General features: G+C 42.6%; 1 long non-coding RNA gene across 1 annotated transcript in view; it reads left to right on the plus strand.

Annotated features, from left to right (window-relative positions):
• LOC309371323 overlaps positions 1–10,722 on the plus strand; it is a 93,546-nt gene extending 82,824 nt beyond the window's left edge. Inside the window, exon 3 of the long non-coding RNA XR_014169049.1 lies at positions 10,657–10,722. This is a non-coding gene — a long non-coding RNA (uncharacterized lncRNA). The remainder of the gene's footprint in view (positions 1–10,656) is intronic.
• The last annotated feature ends 9,362 nt before the right edge of the window (positions 10,723–20,084 follow it).

Raw genomic sequence — 20,084 nt, forward strand, 5'->3', positions numbered from 1 at the left:
AGTTTTCAACCACCCAAAGTGGCAATTCAATTTTTCTGTAGTTGGGATTACTGTGATCTATTTCTAATAGTAATTAGAGTATGTTATCAGTTGAAAATACTCTCCTCTTAAACCTTGGTTTTACTACATCAAATAGCAATTAATTAGTATTACAATGGCTATCTGCTGGTACCTTCTCTTTTATTGTACTGTTGTTTTTCGCTGACAAGCTCTTCAAATAAACTCTTTCCATACTTCCTGACATTATTGGTGCCATGTGCCAAGTTACAATCTGTACTTACACTTTATCATTTGAATTTATGTGATGACTGCTTCATCTGTCATTAACAAGTGGCAACATAGAGACACTCAAAATGTTCTTCTTGGTTATGAATGGCAGCTGTGATTAACATTATTCTGCATTACTAATTTGGGCTCAAGTTCTTCTGCTTTGCCCAGAATGTCTTTGCAGTTCATATCTGTCTACTTCTTCATTTCTTAAACATCTTATTAAATCTTCAGGAGAGTAAGGCAAATGCATATGTTAACAAACATTAAGGAATATTTGAAAACCAACACAGTTTGTATGTTTACTGATTAGCCTATTGGATTTTTAAAAACAAAACCTTAATCATATACAGCAAGCAGCTGTTGTTTAATAAGCACATTTAAGGAGCCATTCTGTACATGCTCTCTTTTATTAAAAGCAAATCTAAACCCTGTGTGAGAAATATTCAGTTCAAACACTGCCAGTGTTAGCTTTCATGGTACATTACTTCATTAACCACTGTGACAATATTCGTACTCTGTTTTAATGTCTCATGAGAACACAGCACAAAGTCTATAGAACACAGCAAGTGATGTGCTTCTCTGAGTCTATATTTGTAAATATGCACATGACATTCACTGGCTATATAAGGGATGGATCAGTATATTTCCATTCAGTGTCAATTTCACATGTTCATATTTCATTGCATCATATTTGTGCATTAATCTGATTTTTAAAGAAATACATACATGTTCCATATGTGATCAGTGTGCAAACAATGAGCTGCTACAGTGCAGCTCCACAATGAGAAAAAACATATCTATTTAGCAAGGGGGGGGGGAAGGAACCCTCCTTATTTAGTTTAAATGCTTTAGCATAAAGGTATGGGAAAACTGTATTTTGAAATTGCCGCCACATAATTCTCATCAGGAAATGTGACGTTTGGACATTAAAATATGGTTCCCTCTTCTGAGTCATCCAGAGCTCAAAGCAATTTGAACAAATGAGTGTTTGAATGTGACATATCTGAAAAATGAATTAGTTAAAATTTGGATGTATCCGAAGGTGTAACACTTTTTTGGGGTTTCACTTACCCATCTGGAGATTTCACATAAGCTACAAATATCACCAAACATCACTGCAACTACTATTCAGATTCTATCATCATGCATTTGATATATGGCCACAACGCATCACATGACCCCACCTCTGAAGCCCTATTTTGAATGCATCTATTCAAGATGTGTAGGAAACAATCTGAAGAAGGATGAGTGCACACACACTCAACTCAAGTTCCAGTTACAAAATAGCAGTATCAGGCATGTTAGGACATAACCTACTCACTCTCCAAAGTAAATCAATTTCTTTTCAAACACTCAGAACGTATCTATCTCTCCCCTCCCCAGGCAATCTTCACCTTATGGAAAAGGTCACCTTATAGAAAATCCAAGATTGCCTTAGCAGCAGAAGCGACTGAACAGCAATATTTGGCCCAACTTTCTCATGTCATTTTATGCAAAAGAAGAACTATGGAAGCTGTGCAGTTAAACAAGAACTCATGGATTTAAGAGTATTTTGCCATATTGGCTCCACAAATCACTTCCAGCAGATCACTTGGATTTACTGGATTCAGGATCCAATAGCTTAAATCTATGTACACTGGCTTTATCAAATTGTGGTTTGTGGCCAGTGCAGAAAAAAACAACAACAAAACAACAGATCACAAACCAAACCTTTTGCTAAGGGAGTTTAACTTTGAATGCTTTTCCATAAAATCCCTGCACAAAGAAAATAAGTATGGCAAGGAAGAAAACTATGGCCGAACCCTTCTCTGTGACATATGCACAATTGGATGAATTTGATCACATGATTCCCCCCACATACCTGCAGTAGTATAACCTAAGAACTATTTCCCCATATGAACTGATGCTTGAGTAGGCAACTGAAATCACAAGAGAACTCTCCCTTCTTAAGTTAGATCCTATTTGTCTCTGGATTTTAACTAAGGCCCATCACTACATACATGATGAACTGCCAGAATAGTAATAGCTTTTATCTGTTCATCTACTAAGTTTGAAGCAGCTCCTTTGAACTCTCCCCTTCTATGGCTGGCTCAGCTACTGCTATCTATAAATATTTCAGCTCTCATAAAAAATACATCACTTCAACATTGCTCTTACACCTTTGCAGTGCTGCTCAAGACAAGCCAGATTCTGGTCCCAATCCCATTTAAGAGGCATAAATCCCCTGTATATTTCCAAGACCAACTGAAGTCAACATTAGATTATCCTGCTTTATTTTCCCATGGAACTGGTGCATGTAACTTTTTTGTTTTAAAGATAAGAATGAGATACAATTCTTTTGAAATTGGAAAATTGCATCTCCCCCCTCCCCCAATGGTCTCTGTGACAGTTAGATTTGAGGTATGCAGAGTGCAGACTTACCTTAGATACTGGTTGCCAACACCTACTGACTTGCAGAGAAGTCTCCCTTTGCCAACAGACACGGACCAGTCTGATTTCACATGTTGGGTGAGATAAATATGCCTGCTAAACTACCCAAAACAGAAAACAGATTGTTAAACCTGAATTTAAGTAAGGGCCATAACATTCAGAACAGGTACTGGTCCAATATACGAAGTCCTTACAGTTAAAACTGATTAATCTAAAACAGGGATGTCCAACTCCCAAGAGACTGAGATCTACTCACAGTATTAAAAAAACTGGCAGTGATAGTTGTTGAGCTTTTTTTGGGAGCCAGAGTTGAAAAGGAATAAACTTCATTTTTTCTTCTTCTCTGATTCCTCTCTGTATCTCTTTCTCTCTCTCCCCTCTCCTCCTCCAACTACTCATTCCTAACTGACGTTCTTCTCCCTGTCACTCACTCCTTCTTCCATTCCAAGTCCTCTGCTGTCAATCATTCTTCCATTTACCCTTCTGTTACAAAAGGCTTCCATCTGGGGGTGGGGTGGGGTGGAGGAGGGATAATGTTGTTAGATGTTGGACCAGTCACTCTATTTCAGTCTAATCCATCACACAGGGGTGTTGTGTGTGTGGGGGGGGGACACCTGACTAGTAGGATAGTTAAAATCTGAGCTCTTGAAGGGTGGAATGGAAACTGTTGTAAGCTTATTCTATCCACACACCCCCCCGCACACCTTTTGTAAGTATTTTTATTGAAAATTTTCAACATAGAACGCCAAACTTTCTATAAATCTGTTTTGAATAAACAACAAGAAGAACTCTTGAACCTATTCTTACATTATTTTTTGCCTCCCTCCTTGTCGATTCCTTTTCTTAACTACTGTCTGTCAAGGTAAAGGAATTCCATCAATAGTCCCATAGGATTTGATCCTCCATTAGCCGCAGTTCATGACCTTGAGCTCCTGGATTTGACAATAAGTTCAACTTGTCTGGTAGCATCTGTTCTTCCCTGCTGAATTGATTTTCCATCATTGAGGTCACTCTCTTCAGCACCCTTTCCCCTTAATATTATGTTTAATAAATGTCACCACATGAAAACTTAGGGCTTGGCATTGCTGTAGGTTTACTACTTCATATGCCTATTTGAGGTACACAACAGGATTGTTTGGGGAGGGCGGAGATAGGATAATTCAGCACACTACAGTGGTGCCTCGCAAGACGAAATTAATTTGTTCCGCAAGTCTTTTCGTCTTGCGAGTTTTTCGTCTTGCGAAGCACGGTTTCCCATAGGAATGCATTAAAAATCAATTAATGCGTTCCTATGGAAACCGCCCTCAGACCAGGTCTGGGGACAGTCTGTCCCCCAACCTCTTCTGAAGGCCGGCGGGGGGCAAAAGTCTTTGCTCCCCCCTGCCTGCCTTCCCGGGAGAGCGGAGAAATGCAGCGCTGCGTTTCTCCGCTCTCCCGGAAGGCAGGCAGGGGGGAGCAAAGACTTTTGCCCCCCGCCCGCCTTCAGAAGAGGTCCAGGACCTCTTCTGAAGGCGGGCGGGGAGCAAAAGTCTTTGCTCCCCCCCGCCTGCCTTCAAAAGCCATCCGGGATAGCGGGAAGCGCTTCCCTGCTATCCCGGACTGCTTTTAAAATGCTGGTGGTGGGGAGCAAAGCCTTTCGCCCCCACCGGCCTTCCTGGACCTCTTCTGAAGGCCGGGGGGGAGGCTTTGCTTCCCACCGCTAGCATTTAAAAGAGGTCCCCGGAGATTTCCCTATGGGCTTTCTTCTTGCAAAGCAAGCCCATAGGGAAATCCGTTTTGCGAAGCGCCTCCAAAACGGAAAACCCTTTCGTCTAGCGGGTTTTTCGTCTTGCGAGGCGTTCGTCTTGCGGGGCACCACTGTAGATTTATTCAAGACTTGTAGCACCCTGAGCCCAGCCCCAGTAGACTCCCATCTTCTTTGGCCAGCAGACTAATAGGAGAGAAAGGTCAGCGGGAAATGTACTATTTGCATTAATAGAGGTACTGCACTAGCACAAGATTCCCATACACCCCACTGTAATTTCCTTGTCATTCACATGCCAAAGTGGATGCAGAAGTACGGCAGCAAGCTTGAATCCCTAAATTAATCAAACAAACCTTCAGCAGATTAATTTTTGGGGGACAATTTTAATGTGGGTTTTTTTGAAGTGGTGTATTTCTGCAACAGGGAATGAAAATTAAAATGTCATCAGGCCCCCTTTCCTGATGACATACTTAAACTGCCTCATACTGCCCTTGATATATCAAAATGGCACTGGTATTGAAATCTTGGTAATATGCACATTTGTTTAAACCTTAACCCAGTGATTGATTAAAAAAGAACTACTTGAGAAACTAAAAAACAAATGAACTTTGAATCTGTTGACAGACTTATCAGTAACAGAGAACATTAACCGTGCCCATTCCTTATGCCTTTATTATGTCTACAAAGGATTGTGCCAAAAATCTCAGCCTCACTTTCTGTTCCTCAACATTTCTTATAAAAACTGCTTGTAAATTTACTTTGCCCTTGGTGATACCATCACATACCCATTTTGCAAGGCCACTAATGCAGGAGGGATAAAAAAAAAAGCAGAAGGGAAGGAAATGGTGTCTAAGAATCAAGCCGAGGAAGCCATGATATCAAGCAGAATATTTACACACACACACACACACACACACACACACACACACACACACGATTTAGGTTGGATGCAGAAACATAATGAAAGAAGTTCTGGCAGTGGCACTATTCTGCACCCAGTTGTAGAAGAGCTATCATAAGACTTTGTACACCACTGACTTACTACATGCATGCATCCTGAGGTATCTCTTTTCTCACACAAGGATCTTGCTGCTAACTCAGGGAAAGCCCTTCCATGCATGGAAGGGGTCATCTAGAGCCAAGCCACTATTTGTAAAATCTAAGTTCTCCCCTCCACCCCAGCCCAGGGTCAGGCCAAACATTTTTTTACTCACGACCTTTGCAACAGTTCAAACAGCTCAGAGAAAACTTCCAGGAAAATGTTTACTCTGCTAAATTGTTAGGCCCTAGTCTCCAAAACCCCAAACCAAACAAAATTGGAGAGTTTTGTCTCAACTTGGATTAAAAAATAAATAAATTAGAGTGGAATTTCAAATCCATGTGAATTATTGTGACAACAAACTCAGAGGGTGGAGGTAACCCTGCATGGCATTTATGCCACAGTAATGACTCTGAAGTAAAATAATGTGAATATTTCCATTGAATATTTGCATGAAATGGTGTGACTATTAAGAAAAACTAATCTAATACTAATTTACTGTGGAAGTCAGGTTCTAAGTGGATTAGCTTAGGCCACTAGCCTGTCTTCAAGCGCAGCAAGCAAACACAAATATAATAATGTTATTTTACGTTCACTTTCAAAACTGAGTACAGATTAGCTTTTAGAACACTCTACAGTGTAAAAAAAAGTTCTTTTAAATTATAACAGGCTGTTATAGAGTTCCCATGCACCTACTAAAAGTAGTTAACCATTATACAATACAATGGTAATTATTATTTTTTAAAAAAATTATTATAAAATTATTTCCATTATATCCTTTGCTCTAGAATCTGCCTAGGCAGTCTCAAACCACGCCACACATTATTTTTTTGGAGAGTAATATTGCAAACAACAACACCTGAATATAATTTCAGTTTATATGCCATCCTTCATCACACGTGACCTGGATCTGACACAAGTAATCCTAGTTCATGTAATCAGTCTGTTCACTTATCATGCAACTGAAAATTTATGTAAAGGCAATGATTTAGCTAGATGGGGGAGAGCTAACATTATACCATCTAGATGTTATTCAACTTTGACTCCCAGCACCCCACTGCAACTAAACCAAGCACCCCCAACCTTTGGCCCGCCAGATGTTTTGGACTACAATTCCCATCATCCCTGACCACTGGTCCAATTAGCTAGGGATCATGGGAGTTGTAGGCCAAAACATGTGGAGGGCTGCAGGTTGGGGATGCCTGAACTAGATACTGAGTGACATGCCAGGAGTGCAAGGACTGGGCACCATTTCCTAATTGAAGGAGCTTCCCAGCCATACAGATGGGAAAGGAAAGAGTTTCCCTGTTCTAAAGGGGATGGTGAATGTAGCCTGACCCCAAAGGTGAAGCTATCATGGAGAAGGCAACAGAGAAGGTGCTCAGCTAGGCCAATGCTGGAACAACTGGGCTTGTAACCATGCCTACAGGATACTTGCAGAAACTCCTACACCTTTACATCTTCTTTGGAAAAGGTAGTATAGAGAGAGATACAAGAATATGCAGGAATTACAGGTAAATTAAAAGAACCTTGGAAGGGGAAGGAGGGAAGTCATTGAATGTATGGATACAATTAAAGATGTTAATGTGGAAATGTAAAACCTGAAAACTACTACTACTACTACTACTACTACTACTATGACAAATAACTCCTAGTCACAGACCCTTCAAGTGTCCCTATCTACAGAAGCTATCCCGGTTTCTGATTTGATCCTGGAATGTCCTGCCTTCCCTTAGGATGTCCCTATTTTTATTGGAGAAATGTTGGAGGGTGTGGTGTTATCCAACCCACAAGTCATCTGAAGGCAGCCCTGCATACGGAACTTTTAAAATGCTTAATTTTTTTATTTTATTTTTTATGTTGGAAGCCGCCAGAGTGGTTGGAGCAACCCAGACAGATGGGAAGGATATGAATAGTAAAATTGTTTTTAATGGAATACGAGGTCCCTATTTTCATTGGAGAAATGTTGGAGGGTATGTAGTCACCCGTAACAGCCTCAGTTCACATTCAAAGATTTATGTGCACCAGAGCTCCCCATGCTATCTCATACCTCTCAACTGCCCTGGTACTGCTGGGACATTCCCAGAATTGGTAAAGCCATGTAAGGTGTGAAACTGCCCTAAGCTATTGCCTGTAGTATTTTCAATGCCTGGATGAAATGATAATGTAGCATTCTGTTAAAAAAAGAGAAAATAAATCTAAAGTCTATAAACTGACTAAGTGATTATGAAAACAGAACCAGAGGGCTATATTTATTCTAAGAATTAATTCATAATATTGGACACACCAGAATTTTCAAGATTGCTACTAAGTCTGTAGCTGTTGCAGCCTCCGGGTCTGATGATTTTGCATTTTTATAAAGCACTGCATTCCCAGATGTACCAGGGGGAAAGTAGGAGGACTCAGAGGAGCACAGAACCACTGCAATACATCGGAGCATTTTTCAATGATTCATAATTTTCATTAATAGTAATTATGCTTTCCCTAGACTCAAAACTCTAGAGAGTGTGTCAGGCTTTGCTTCTAAGCCAGCTTCCTTTCTGTGGAGGAATGTTTAAGCCCTTCCTGGGGAACAAACAGATGGAAAAATTGTCATATAAAGAAAGCCCAGCAGGTGTTTGAGTAAAGCCTGTCATGTTAGCTCAGCGACAATAACTGGTGGGATACTGAGGGGAGCAGGAAAATGCAAACCTGGAAAGAGACAATAGTTTTCAGAGAGCTAAAAATTGACTACAGATCAGAACATAGCTTTCCTTCAGATTTCAAACTTCTATGAATATTGCAATGCAGTTCTTAGCTTTAAAATGTATTTTGAGATATAATACATTTAGAAATATTTTATTTTGCAGGAAAATGCTTTAGAACATCTCTTTAAACACACACCCATATTTTCACACACAATTTTTAAAAATTGCAGATAAATGCAACATGGTGTGGGATTGTTATGAACATATGTGAAATTATGTGAGATCTTCACTCAAAAGCATGCTTATTCAGCAACTATGATTGGCAGAACAGTCACGCAGTTATGTTTCCACAAAGATGGGCTGTTGAGCTCACCACCACAGTATGCCCACTTTCTTCTTGTTCCCTTGCTTTCAGGCCTTTTAACTATGACAGTCTTCACCATTTTCCTCAGTCTGAGAAGCGTTGTCTGAAATGTGTTAGTTGCCAGCCATGAAAATAGGACTGAGGTGAGGGGGGCAATTGGCGAAATAGCCAACGATGCTACAAATGGACTGTTTTCACCCCAAAGGAAAGCAGTACTAAGTGGGAAAAGGATGTTGGCAGGGCTATCTCAAGAGAAAGCCATTGCCTTCCCCTCTTTCTCAGCTTTCAGCCAGTACCTGTCCTATCTGCACTAGCAAAAGAATTGAGAAGGTGAAGGCAGACAAACAGATTCACAAAGATGTGGCACATTATTTAATATATTAACACACTTGGATGAAATGTGTTCAATGCAGATAAAAACAGGACTTCGTCTCTGGTTGTTATTCATTTCACTGAGATGCTGAACCTACTCTGCTCATTGTACCATCAAACCTAATCTCTGCACTGCCCTGCCTCCTTCCTTGTCTGCAGTATATTTACATAAACAACAAACTGTCATAAAATTTGATGGCTGCAAACAGGAGTAAAGATAAAGCACAAGAATTGCTTCACACCTTTGCCAGATGAGCCCAGAAAGGTCCCTCAAGGGGAGAGAGATTATTCCAAGACTCCACATAGCAGGTATATTGTAAAACAGGAAAAAATATAAAAATATACCCATGAACTACCCTTCACACAACACAAATCCATGGAGGATGATGCCAACAGGGAGGCAAAGCTAGAACATTCATTAGAACACCTGAACATGGCTATAATGGCAGCTATTTGACTACATGACAGAACTGGTAAAATTCTGGGGGAAAGCCTCTCCTCTTCCAGGAGGGGAGGGGTTGTGAGCGGGAGACGATTCCTGCTTCACCTCCAGGGCTGGCGCACCACGCCCCTCCCCGGTTGGGCACCCAATAGGGAAGCTCGGTTGTGGCGTGGCTTGCTGCTCAAACGCGGCTGCGCTAGCCATCCCCGCCATTGCACACACATTTTCTTCGAGTCACCCACCCTCCACTCCCTTTAGGTTAGCTTTCCTGAGACTTCGCTATGGACCTCTGGTTGGTCGCCCTGTTTAACCAAGGGGCCTGGTAGGAGTTTTTCCCCAATTGGCTAAATTGGCCTGGCCCCTTGGTTTTTTTCATCTACCTCATAGCAACCATCACAACTTCCGTGGTATTTGGAGGTTAGGCATTGGAATGTGTTGTTGGTGTTTCGGGGGGCAAGGTGTGGCCATCGCCTTCCCTGACAATTTTGGGTATTCCGCTAAAGGAATCTGGAGGTTGTGGATCCTGTCCGATGCCTGTGTGGCGGGGGGCCATGGCATGACCCTCGGTGACATCAGGAGAGAGCCTATAGTTGTATTAGCATCAACAGGCTCCCCCTACTGGTGGTTAACCCCTCCTCAGACTCACCCCTCTCCGAGTGGGTAGAGTCTAAGGTTCCGTGGTCCAAAGCCTAAGCCAATACCTTTTCACATGCTGTAATCAATGAAGTTGTGGCCTTTTCCTTACCCACTAACCTTACATACTGTGTCCACGTGTCTTTATTCCCCAAGCGGGGATCGGGTCCTCGAATCACAAACAACTTCTGTAGCTTTGTACATTTCTTCTGATCATGCATTAAGTCAGGAAGTGCACCATACCATAAAATCTTTTGGGAAACACTACTACATAGTGGGAAGAAGCAAAATGCAACCAACTAAATTTAATTCCACAACTATGAAATCAGCACAGTGTTCTGAAAGCTGTTACCTACAGTTTCCACTTTCCATCGACAGGAGAGATGCTGGAATAGGAAACTGTTTAGGTCCTGATACATATCTGCTGGCTGGCAAAATTAAGCCCATCCCTGCCTTCCATTCAATAACCCACTAGAAAATAATAGTAAACAGTAAAATTAAATACCAGCAAATAATAATTAAACAGTTTACACTTTACTAAACTATAATCAATAAAAATAATGGCTGGTCACAAAGCATTAAAAAATATGTAAAAGGATCAAATTGAGAAACAAGGAAATACAACCTATAAAATTATTATTATTTTAATATCCCTAAACTCTTCTCTCTTCCCAGCTGCTTCTATTGTTCTTGAAGTCATGGTCTGGGAAAAGCTCCTGGAGCTGGAGAGAGGCACAAGGTAGGTGGAAAAAGCCATTGCAAAGTCTCTCCCCCCTCACCTGTTGTTGTGCCTCATCTCAAAACTCCTGCTCTTAGCTCATCTTGGACCACTGCCTATGGGGAACCAGTGGCCCTCCAGATGCTTTTTGGACTGTAACTTCCATAATCCCTGACCACTAACATGCTATCTACAGATGATAGTGGCTGGGGTTGATGGGAGTTGGCGTCCAATAACATCAATAGGGCCACACATTCTTCATTCCAAGTCTATGGCTTAATCTTGGCACTGTAATAAAATCCCATGGCCCATCAACACCTTATTGTCCAGAGCAAAACGCCAAATCAATGCATGCTTTTCCTTACATGACTGGCTATCGCCTTGGATTTCTTTGGCACTTTCCCTGTTACCGGATTCTATAATGCTTGATCCATTCCCTCCGAATCAGCACAGCAAAATGTCATCAATGTTTAGCCATGCAAAACAAGTCTAACACACTTCCCTCCCTCTTTTTTGAACGAGAGGCGGGAGATGTTAAATTAATCTAAAATGGGAAACCAGTTCCCAAGAGGCCCACTGAACATCGTAGCCATAATGAGATCACTCACTGGGTGTTGTCTTTGGTTTAAAAATAAATGCTGCGAAATAAAAACAAAGAAACAGCCCCAAGCTGCTATGCATATCCAACTGGTAAGAGAATTGTGTGGTTTACATACAAATACACATACAAAATTATCCAAATAAAGCAGTAATTGGTTCTAAAAATAGTCAGGTTCACTGGCTCTCATCAGACTTTTATTTTTATTTTTTCAAAAAAAATCAATTCAATGTTTGCTTTCTGAGTTTGATCCTGGAAATTATGATTGAGTTGACTGCAAGTTAATTTGGATTCCAAAGTTAGTAAAGCTAAAAACCACCAATTTAGTTTTACTTAGGCAAGAAAATACTTCCAATTATTGTTGTGTGTGTGTCTTTTTCATGATTCTGCCCTCATTCTTTTAAAACCTGAGCAAGCCCACAAGGGTAACACGTAAGGAAGATGTCTGAGCAAACTGAATAGCCCCTGCAACACAAGAGTAGGGAGGTTGGAGAATTTCACCAGAAATGCTAACACAAGCAGAAAGTGCAGCAATTCATACATTCATCAGAGATGAGGGACAGAAACCACACAGACAAATACAAGTGGTCCTAATCTGGTTGGGTTAGCCCCTGAGCTTGGCTGGGGACAAGAATGCATCACTGCATCCATTGAAAGCTGAGCTCCAAAACACAGCAGCACCAAAACAGTAGCGAGTAGGGCCAAAAGCAAAGCCAATGTGAAGCATGGGCAAAGCACAAGAAAGCAGTCCTGAGTCAAGTGGGATGCAAAGGCAGAAGCTGGCAGCTAGACAGACCTGTCAGAAGGCAGGGAAATCAAATTGCAGCAGGGGAAAGAGCTGAAAGTAATCTGTTGCTCCTGAAACCAGCAGATCTCAAAAGAAGGCTTATACAGCCTGGCATCTTGAGAACCACCCAAAATCATCTACAGGTGCTGAAGCCTGCTCACCAGGAACACTTTACTACTGAGAAGTGTGGGTACTGTCAAGGAGCCTTTTACTCAAAAGTAGCACAAATATATAGGGCTTCCGGGGAGTCATTCTTGGCCAACCAGCTGCCTGAGCTGTCTTTTTGCAACAATGCTTCCAAGAGCCTCCTGCTCCAGCTCAGACATGGGCCTCCTCTACTGCACATCAGTTAATTCATGGTTCTTTCTCTGGTGGACTTTCACAGACAGAGGACAATTATAGACCAATCTTCTCACCTTCCCTTGCCATGTTTCCACACAATAAGGGATGCCCATTAATAGGGAGAGACCGATTCCGTACCATGCTGGTTTCAGTCAGCATTCTTTACCGACAGTGCAAGAAAAAGAAAGGGAAGCTTTGATCAGAGCAGGTGGTCTCTCAAGGCTTAAGTGCTTCTTATGTATTCATGTCACAAACCTCTGCCGGTCAAAGGGGGCAAGGTTACAGGGTCACCAGGATGATTTTAGCCTCATTTGATTAAAGTGAGACCAGCTATAAATCCTGATTGAGTATATGGTATCATCATTATCCCCAACAAAACCACCAAGATGAGGTTGATATTCTCAAAGGAAAAACAACATATTACAGCCTCAGATCATCTCCCCCCCATCCCTTCCTCTCTGTACTGATCTATGCAGCACAAACCTTTTATATGTAGCACAGCCCAATATAGAAGCTCAAGGCGCTAATGAGGAATTTGCTTTAATGCATTAGCCTTTGCTCTCTGGGGCTGCAATTTGAAATCCCAGCTGGATATTCAAATTCATGATGAGGATGCAGTTATTTCTGGAACTCTGACACAAGGACCTTGTTTTTAGCCGATAAGGAGAGAGGTTGCAAATCACACACGCATTGGAGATGGTAAAAATCCAATAGAGCTGCAATTATTATTTTCAGTGCTAAAGTCCACAGCAATCCTGTTTCCATTTTAATTTGTTTGTCAGTGTAGAAATAAATGTAGATATATCCCTCCTTTTATTAATGCCACAATATATTTGTAGCAACTGAAATGTGGCCCATTGTTCATACAGCACCAGAACCTGTGTGCAGAGAAAATCTGATATCCATTTAAGTGTAGGTTATGAATGCTGCTGCTCTCTGTTTTTAATTCCTTTCTTGGTTCCATATATATATATATATATATATTTGCTTTCGTAGATTTTCACGGGTACAGGAATGCAGGTTTTGGTGTCCTCGGGTGTCTTCCCGTGTAAAAGTTGGGGTGTCTATGCGACGTTTCGACGAGGTCTCACTCGTCATCTTCAGGCTGGTGCTTTCGGCTTCTTGTTACTGGAACAGAGCAGGATCTCAGTGTTTTAGTTCCTATAAATACTGTTGAGGGGGTGTGGTGTATAGCCTCCAATGTTCTGGGCAGAGAGGAAGTTCCCAGGCTAGTGTGCCTTTTCTTCTTTTGTTCCTTAATTACTTGAGGGATATCTTGAGTGATTTCTTGAGGGATATCTTGAGTGACTCAGGATATCACTCAAGAAATCACTCAAGATATCCCTCAAGTAATTAAGGAACAAAAGAAGAAAAGGCACACTAGCCTGGGAACTTCCTCTCTGCCCAGAACATTGGAGGCTATACACCACACCCCCTCAACAGTATTTATAGGAACTCAAACACTGAGATCCTGCTCTGTTCCAGTAACAAGAAGCCGAAAGCACCAGCCTGAAGATGACGAGTGAGACCTCGTCGAAACGTCGCCTAGACACCCCAACTTTTACACGGGAAGACACCCGAGGACACCAAAACCTGCATTCCTGGATTCCTGGATTCCATAAAATCCAGTTGGAAAACCAAGGGGTCTATGAAATACCCTGCAAAGTCTGCCCAGCCACGTACATTGGACAAACAAACAGACGAATAAATGCACGTATCGCAGAACACAAGAATGCCGTCAAAAAAGAAGAAAAAACTTCCTCTCTTTTCCAACACATGAAAGAAACAGGACACGAAATTAATTTTGCAGATTCCAAATTGCTCTTTAACATGGAACATCTGTCGCGTATTCTACGCGAAGCTTTCAGCAGAGACGCTAAGAGTTCCAGGGTTTTCCAGTGCAGTCTCTTTTAATGTGAGCTATTTACACAGGCATATACAAAAGAAACAGTCCATACAGAGTACTTACAAACGAATACTCTCCTCCACCACAGCTCTACAGCACAACCACCATACAGGACAACCACCACACCAACCACACACACTGTTACACAGGCTTTCCTTTTAAAGCAGGTGATACTAATTACACTCCTGCTGAGTCACTCTGACCCAGCAGAGTATTGCATCATCCTGAAGCCTGCAGGCTTATCCAGTATCCTGCAAATCCCAACACTCCTCCTTAAGTCAAAGGCTTGAGACCCAATAATTCTCTTAAGTCTCGAAATTTAGGAGCATCCAAACATTTTGTATACAAATCTGCCACATTACATTTTGTGTTACAGTGCTGCACCTTTAACACATTTCTTTCCAAAGCATTTTTCACATTTCCGTATCTTATAGCTATATGTTTGCTCTTGCTTTTAAAGTTCTGTTGGTTAGCAAGCTGTTGTGCAGCCATGTTGTCACTTAGCACAGTGATTGGCATTTCAGAAGGTATTCCAAGCTCTTTTGTTAGGCAAGCAAACCATTCTATTTGTGATACACATTCACTTATGGCTGAGTACTCTGCTTCACAAGTACTTGTGGCAACAAATGTTTGTTTCTGGGATTTCCACTGAACCAGGGCATTTCCAATATATATGGCATAGCCAGTGGTAGACTTTCCATTTTCTCTGTCCCCCCAGCTGGCATCAGCGTATGCATACACTTGCTGATCATATCCTGTATCCAGCACCAGTTTGTAATCTTTTGTGCCTTTCAGATACCTTAGGATTCTTTTAAGTGCTAGCCAATCTCTCTGAGCCGGGTCTGCACTTCTTTGGCTTAACATGTGCACTGCCAATGTTATGTCAGGTCTTGTCCAACAACTTAAATATAACAGAGAACCCAACAGAGAATGAAACGCTGTTGCATTCTCACATTTTTGCCCTTCTGGTTCATTTTTGTACTGGGTAGTTATGGGAGTATCAACCTCATTTGCCCTCTCCATTCCATATGTCTTTAGTAATTTTTTGATTTTTTCCTTCTGACTCAGAGAGTAGATGCCCTTTTCATTTCTCTGAACTTCTACTCCTAAGTAATTCTGAATCTCTCCCAAATACTTCAGTTTGTATTTGTTACCTAGGCTGTTCATAAACCAAGACACTTGCTTTTGTGCAGTTGTTATCAGACAGATATCGTCAACATACAAAAGTAAATAACAAACACTTCCTTGCACCACTGCTGAATATAAACAGGAATCAGCCAGGCTTTGTTTGAATCCCATCTTTTTCAAAGTTGTGTCTATGCATTCATGCCATAGACGTGCACTTTGGTGCAACCCGTATAGTGCCCTTTGCAGCTTTAACACCATGCTGTCTTTTTCCAGCTCATAACCTGGTATTTGCTGTAAATACACCTCGGCGTCTATAGGAGCATTTAAATATGCTGAGGCAACATCAAAATGATTAACTTTTAACCCTCTCAGACTTGCCATTGTTAAAACTGATTTTACTGTTTCAGCCTTTGCTGTTGGGGCAAACACTTCATCATAATGTATCATTTTCCTTTGTGTAAAGCCCCTTGCCACCAACCTGGCTTTCCTCTGACAACTACCATCAGCCAGCTTTTTCACTTTAAAAACCCACTTACAGCTTATGGGCTTTTTACCTTCAGGCAATTCTGTAGGGACAAACACATTGTTGTTTAGCAGAGAATTATACTCTGCCTGCATTGCCTTTAACCACGCCTCTTTCTCTAGAGTAGGTAACTCTTGCACTTCTTCAAAGTTTTCTGGCTCAGTTACACAAACCTGGTTTATGGTGGCTGGGAACCCATAACGGTCTGGAGGCTGACCTTTATTACTTCTTGCAGACCTCCTTGGTTCATTTATCTCATCCCTTGGGCTACCTTCAGGACTGCTTTTGGGGTGGATTGACTCTGTAGATCTACCTCCTCCTGTCCCTGTTGCACTTTCTTTTCTCCCCTGCTCCATACTAGCAGCTGGAGAAAAATGCTCAACCTTTACCTCCTCCCTTTCAGTTTCTCTGGGAGAGTTGCCAATTCTCAGCTTTGTTTCAACTGCCTTATCAGGTATGCTCGGCAGTAAACCTTTTTCTGGCAGCAGGTTTGCATGTATCTTGGGCCAATTTCTTTGCTCATTAAAGCTGGCTGATCGACTATAACTCAAAAGATTTTTATCATCTTCAAACCTGTAAGCTTTCGTACCACTTTCATACCCAAGAAATAGCAACTGCTGTGCCCTTTTCCCACCTTTTCTTCGGTTCTTTACAGGTATGTCAACCCATGCCTTTGTCCCAAAGATTCTCAAATGTTGCAAACTGGGACTTTTGTTATAGAGAATTTTATAGGGTATGTCATCTAGTACCCTTGACCACAAGCGATTCCCAATATAATTTGCGGTCTTAATACTCTCAGCCCAGTACTTAATTGGGAGATTTGCATCTGCTAGCAATGCTTTCATTTGTGTCTGCAAGACACCTCCCCTACGTTCTGCTACTCCGTTCTCCTGAGGCGTCGCCACATTGGTAAGCCTATGTTTGATCCCTTGGGAACGCAACCAGTTTCTTAGGGAGCTTGCCATAAACTCTCCTCCCCTGTCTGACTGAATAGAGCAGACCTTTTCGCCAAGTTGCCGTTCTACCCTTCTTACCCAGAACTTCAAAGTTTGGGCAACGTCAGACTTTTGCTTCAATGGATAGACCCAGCCAAATCTAGAATAGTCATCCACTAGGATCAAGCAATACTTGTTATGGGAGACACTTGGTGGAAAAGGACCAGTTACATCAGCATGAATCAACTCCAGTGGTTTTTTGGTTTCTCTCTGGCTTGCTCTTGCTACTGGGCAAGCCCTGCTTTTAACCTCCTTGCAGATATTACAGTCTAAGTAATTATCACAACTTTTTATGTTTTTCATCCCCCCACACAACTCCAATGTTTTGTTTAGCACCTTATAGCTAGCATGAGCCAGACGCCTGTGCAGGAGATGAATACACATATCATGGGTTGGGACATTTTGCACATTAGCAACCTTAGGCTCACACTGCAGTACATACATATTAGCTCTAAGGTTAGCATTTGCCAACACTGCCCCATTTTGCTTTATCTGGCACTGGTCTCCCACAAAGTTTACTTCAAAGCCTGCTTTTGCCAAGTCAGGAATGCTTAGGAGATTGTTTTGCAGACTAGGCACACACAACACATTCCTGAATGTGTGTCCCAGTTGTGGGAACACAACCTCCCCCTCACAAACCACATTAGCTTTCTGGCCCGTAGCAAGACTTACATGTTTTTTGTTTGAAGCCCTAGCATCAGTTAGCAGTCCTTTTCTTTTACAAAAGGTTTGAGAAGCTCCACTGTCCAGAACCCACAGCTCTTCATTTTCTTGACCATCTGCAGACACCCAAGCGGTAGACTCTCTCTGCTGCCTCTTGTGCTTCTGCTGTTTTTGTTGTTTTCTCGGGCAGTCCCGCAGCAGATGTCCACTGGACTTGCAGCAAAAACACCTTTTTACTCTGTTGACCACCGGCTGGTCTGCAGTAGCTCCTCCTGGCTGTTTCTCCGGCTCCCGACACCTCTGCTCCTCCCGGCTGTTGTTCCCTCTGGGATGCTCCAACAGCTGGGCTGAGGTCATCTTTCGCTCTGCACGCCTGTCCTCCTCTGCATACAACCGTCCGGTAACGTATTCCAGAGTCAGCTTATCAGTCTCTACAGACTCGAGGGAGTTGACCAGCATATCATAGCTGTCATCAAGGGAACTCAGGACTATAAAGACTTTGTCCTCTTCCCCCACAGGCCTCCCTCTTAAGGCTAGCTCCTGGAAACAGCCTGTTAGGAATTTTAGGTGGTTTACCAGGGAGTCCCCCGGTTTCTTCCGACACCGGTACAGTCTCCTGGTCAGTGTTATCAGTGAGCCAGCTGTCTCTCGCACATGGACAGCCTTGAGCGCATTCCATGCCTCACTTGCCGTCACCTTATCAGCTACGTAGACTAGCTGGCTGTCGTCCACTCCAAGGATGATTGTAGCCAAAGCTTTCTCATCCTTTTCTAGCTGGGCCTCTGCTAGTGCCAGCTTTTCGTCGTCGTCCTCATCTTCCTCAGGGGGCTGCGGTGGAGTTTCCACCACCTTCCACAGTCCCTCACGCTTGAGGAAGTGTTGCATGCGGACCGACCAGATGCTGTAGTTAGTGGCCGTCAGCTTCTCCAGCAACACGCCAGTTCTGGACTGCTCCATCCCTGCAGCTCACCTCCAGCACCCACGGCTAGATAACTGCCACCTGTACTCTTGCGCAGCGGAAGCGTGCTGGGCCCATAACCCTGTCGCGTATTCTACGCGAAGCTTTCAGCAGAGACGCTAAGAGTTCCAGGGTTTTCCAGTGCAGTCTCTTTTAATGTGAGCTATTTACACAGGCATATACAAAAGAAACAGTCCATACAGAGTACTTACAAACGAATACTCTCCTCCACCACAGCTCTACAGCACAACCACCATACAGGACAACCACCACACCAACCACACACACTGTTACACAGGCTTTCCTTTTAAAGCAGGTGATACTAATTACACTCCTGCTGAGTCACTCTGACCCAGCAGAGTATTGCATCATCCTGAAGCCTGCAGGCTTATCCAGTATCCTGCAAATCCCAACAACATCACCACAAGAGAATAATCATGGAAGCCATCGAGATAGAGAAACACCCTCACAACATGAACAAGCGTGACGACACATCCCGCTTGCCAGACATCTGGAAATTAGCCCTCCCCACAAAAACTGACACCAGATCCAGAGGCACACAGAACGCCATCACCAATCAACCACACCAGACCCAAACCCAGACCCTCTCCACAGATAAATTACAGACACCATCCAGTAGCCAAACCATGGAGGCACCTCCGGATGCTGCACCCCCCTGCAATCCCTACACAGATCTGGCTGACACAAGCCACAAAACCACAGCTCGCCCCTATACACGAAGCCAAGCCAGAGCACAACTAAGTGCAGTACAGCCATCTTCTCAGAAAAACTCTTCACAAAGTTCAAGAGGTCAAGACACAAAGACTTTAGCAACTAATCCACACCTAATGACCCACCTAAGTGGTACTCAGGATATCACTCAAGAAATCACTCAGGATATCCCTCAAGTAATTAAGGAACAAAAGAAGAAAAGGCACACTAGCCTGGGAACTTCCTCTCTGCCCAGAACATTGGAGGCTATACACCACACCCCCTCAACAGTATTTATAGGAACTCAAACACTGAGATCCTGCTCTGTTCCAGTAACAAGAAGCCGAAAGCACCAGCCTGAAGATGACGAGTGAGACCTCGTCGAAACGTCGCCTAGACACCCCAACTTTTACACGGGAAGACACCCGAGGACACCAAAACCTGCATTCCTGTACCCGTGAAAATCTACGAAAGCAAATATATATATATATATATATATATATATATATATATATATATATATATATATATATTGAACATCTCATCCTCCCATAATTTTTCCTGAGGTGCTTTGCTCGACAAATATGTTATGAAGCACCCTTCCCTGACCTGGTGCCCTTCATATGTTTTGGACTACAACTCCCATAAGTCTTAGCCAGCCAGGTCAATGGTCAGGGATGATAGGAATTATAATCCAAAACCTCTGGAAAACACCCGGTTAGGAAAGGCTGATATAAAGAGCCACTTTTGAGAGCCTGTGTGGCAAGTGGGTGA

Source organism: Podarcis melisellensis, assembly GCF_964234715.1.
Source record: "Podarcis melisellensis genome assembly, chromosome: 5".
Taxonomy (NCBI): Eukaryota; Metazoa; Chordata; class Lepidosauria; order Squamata; family Lacertidae; genus Podarcis; species Podarcis melisellensis.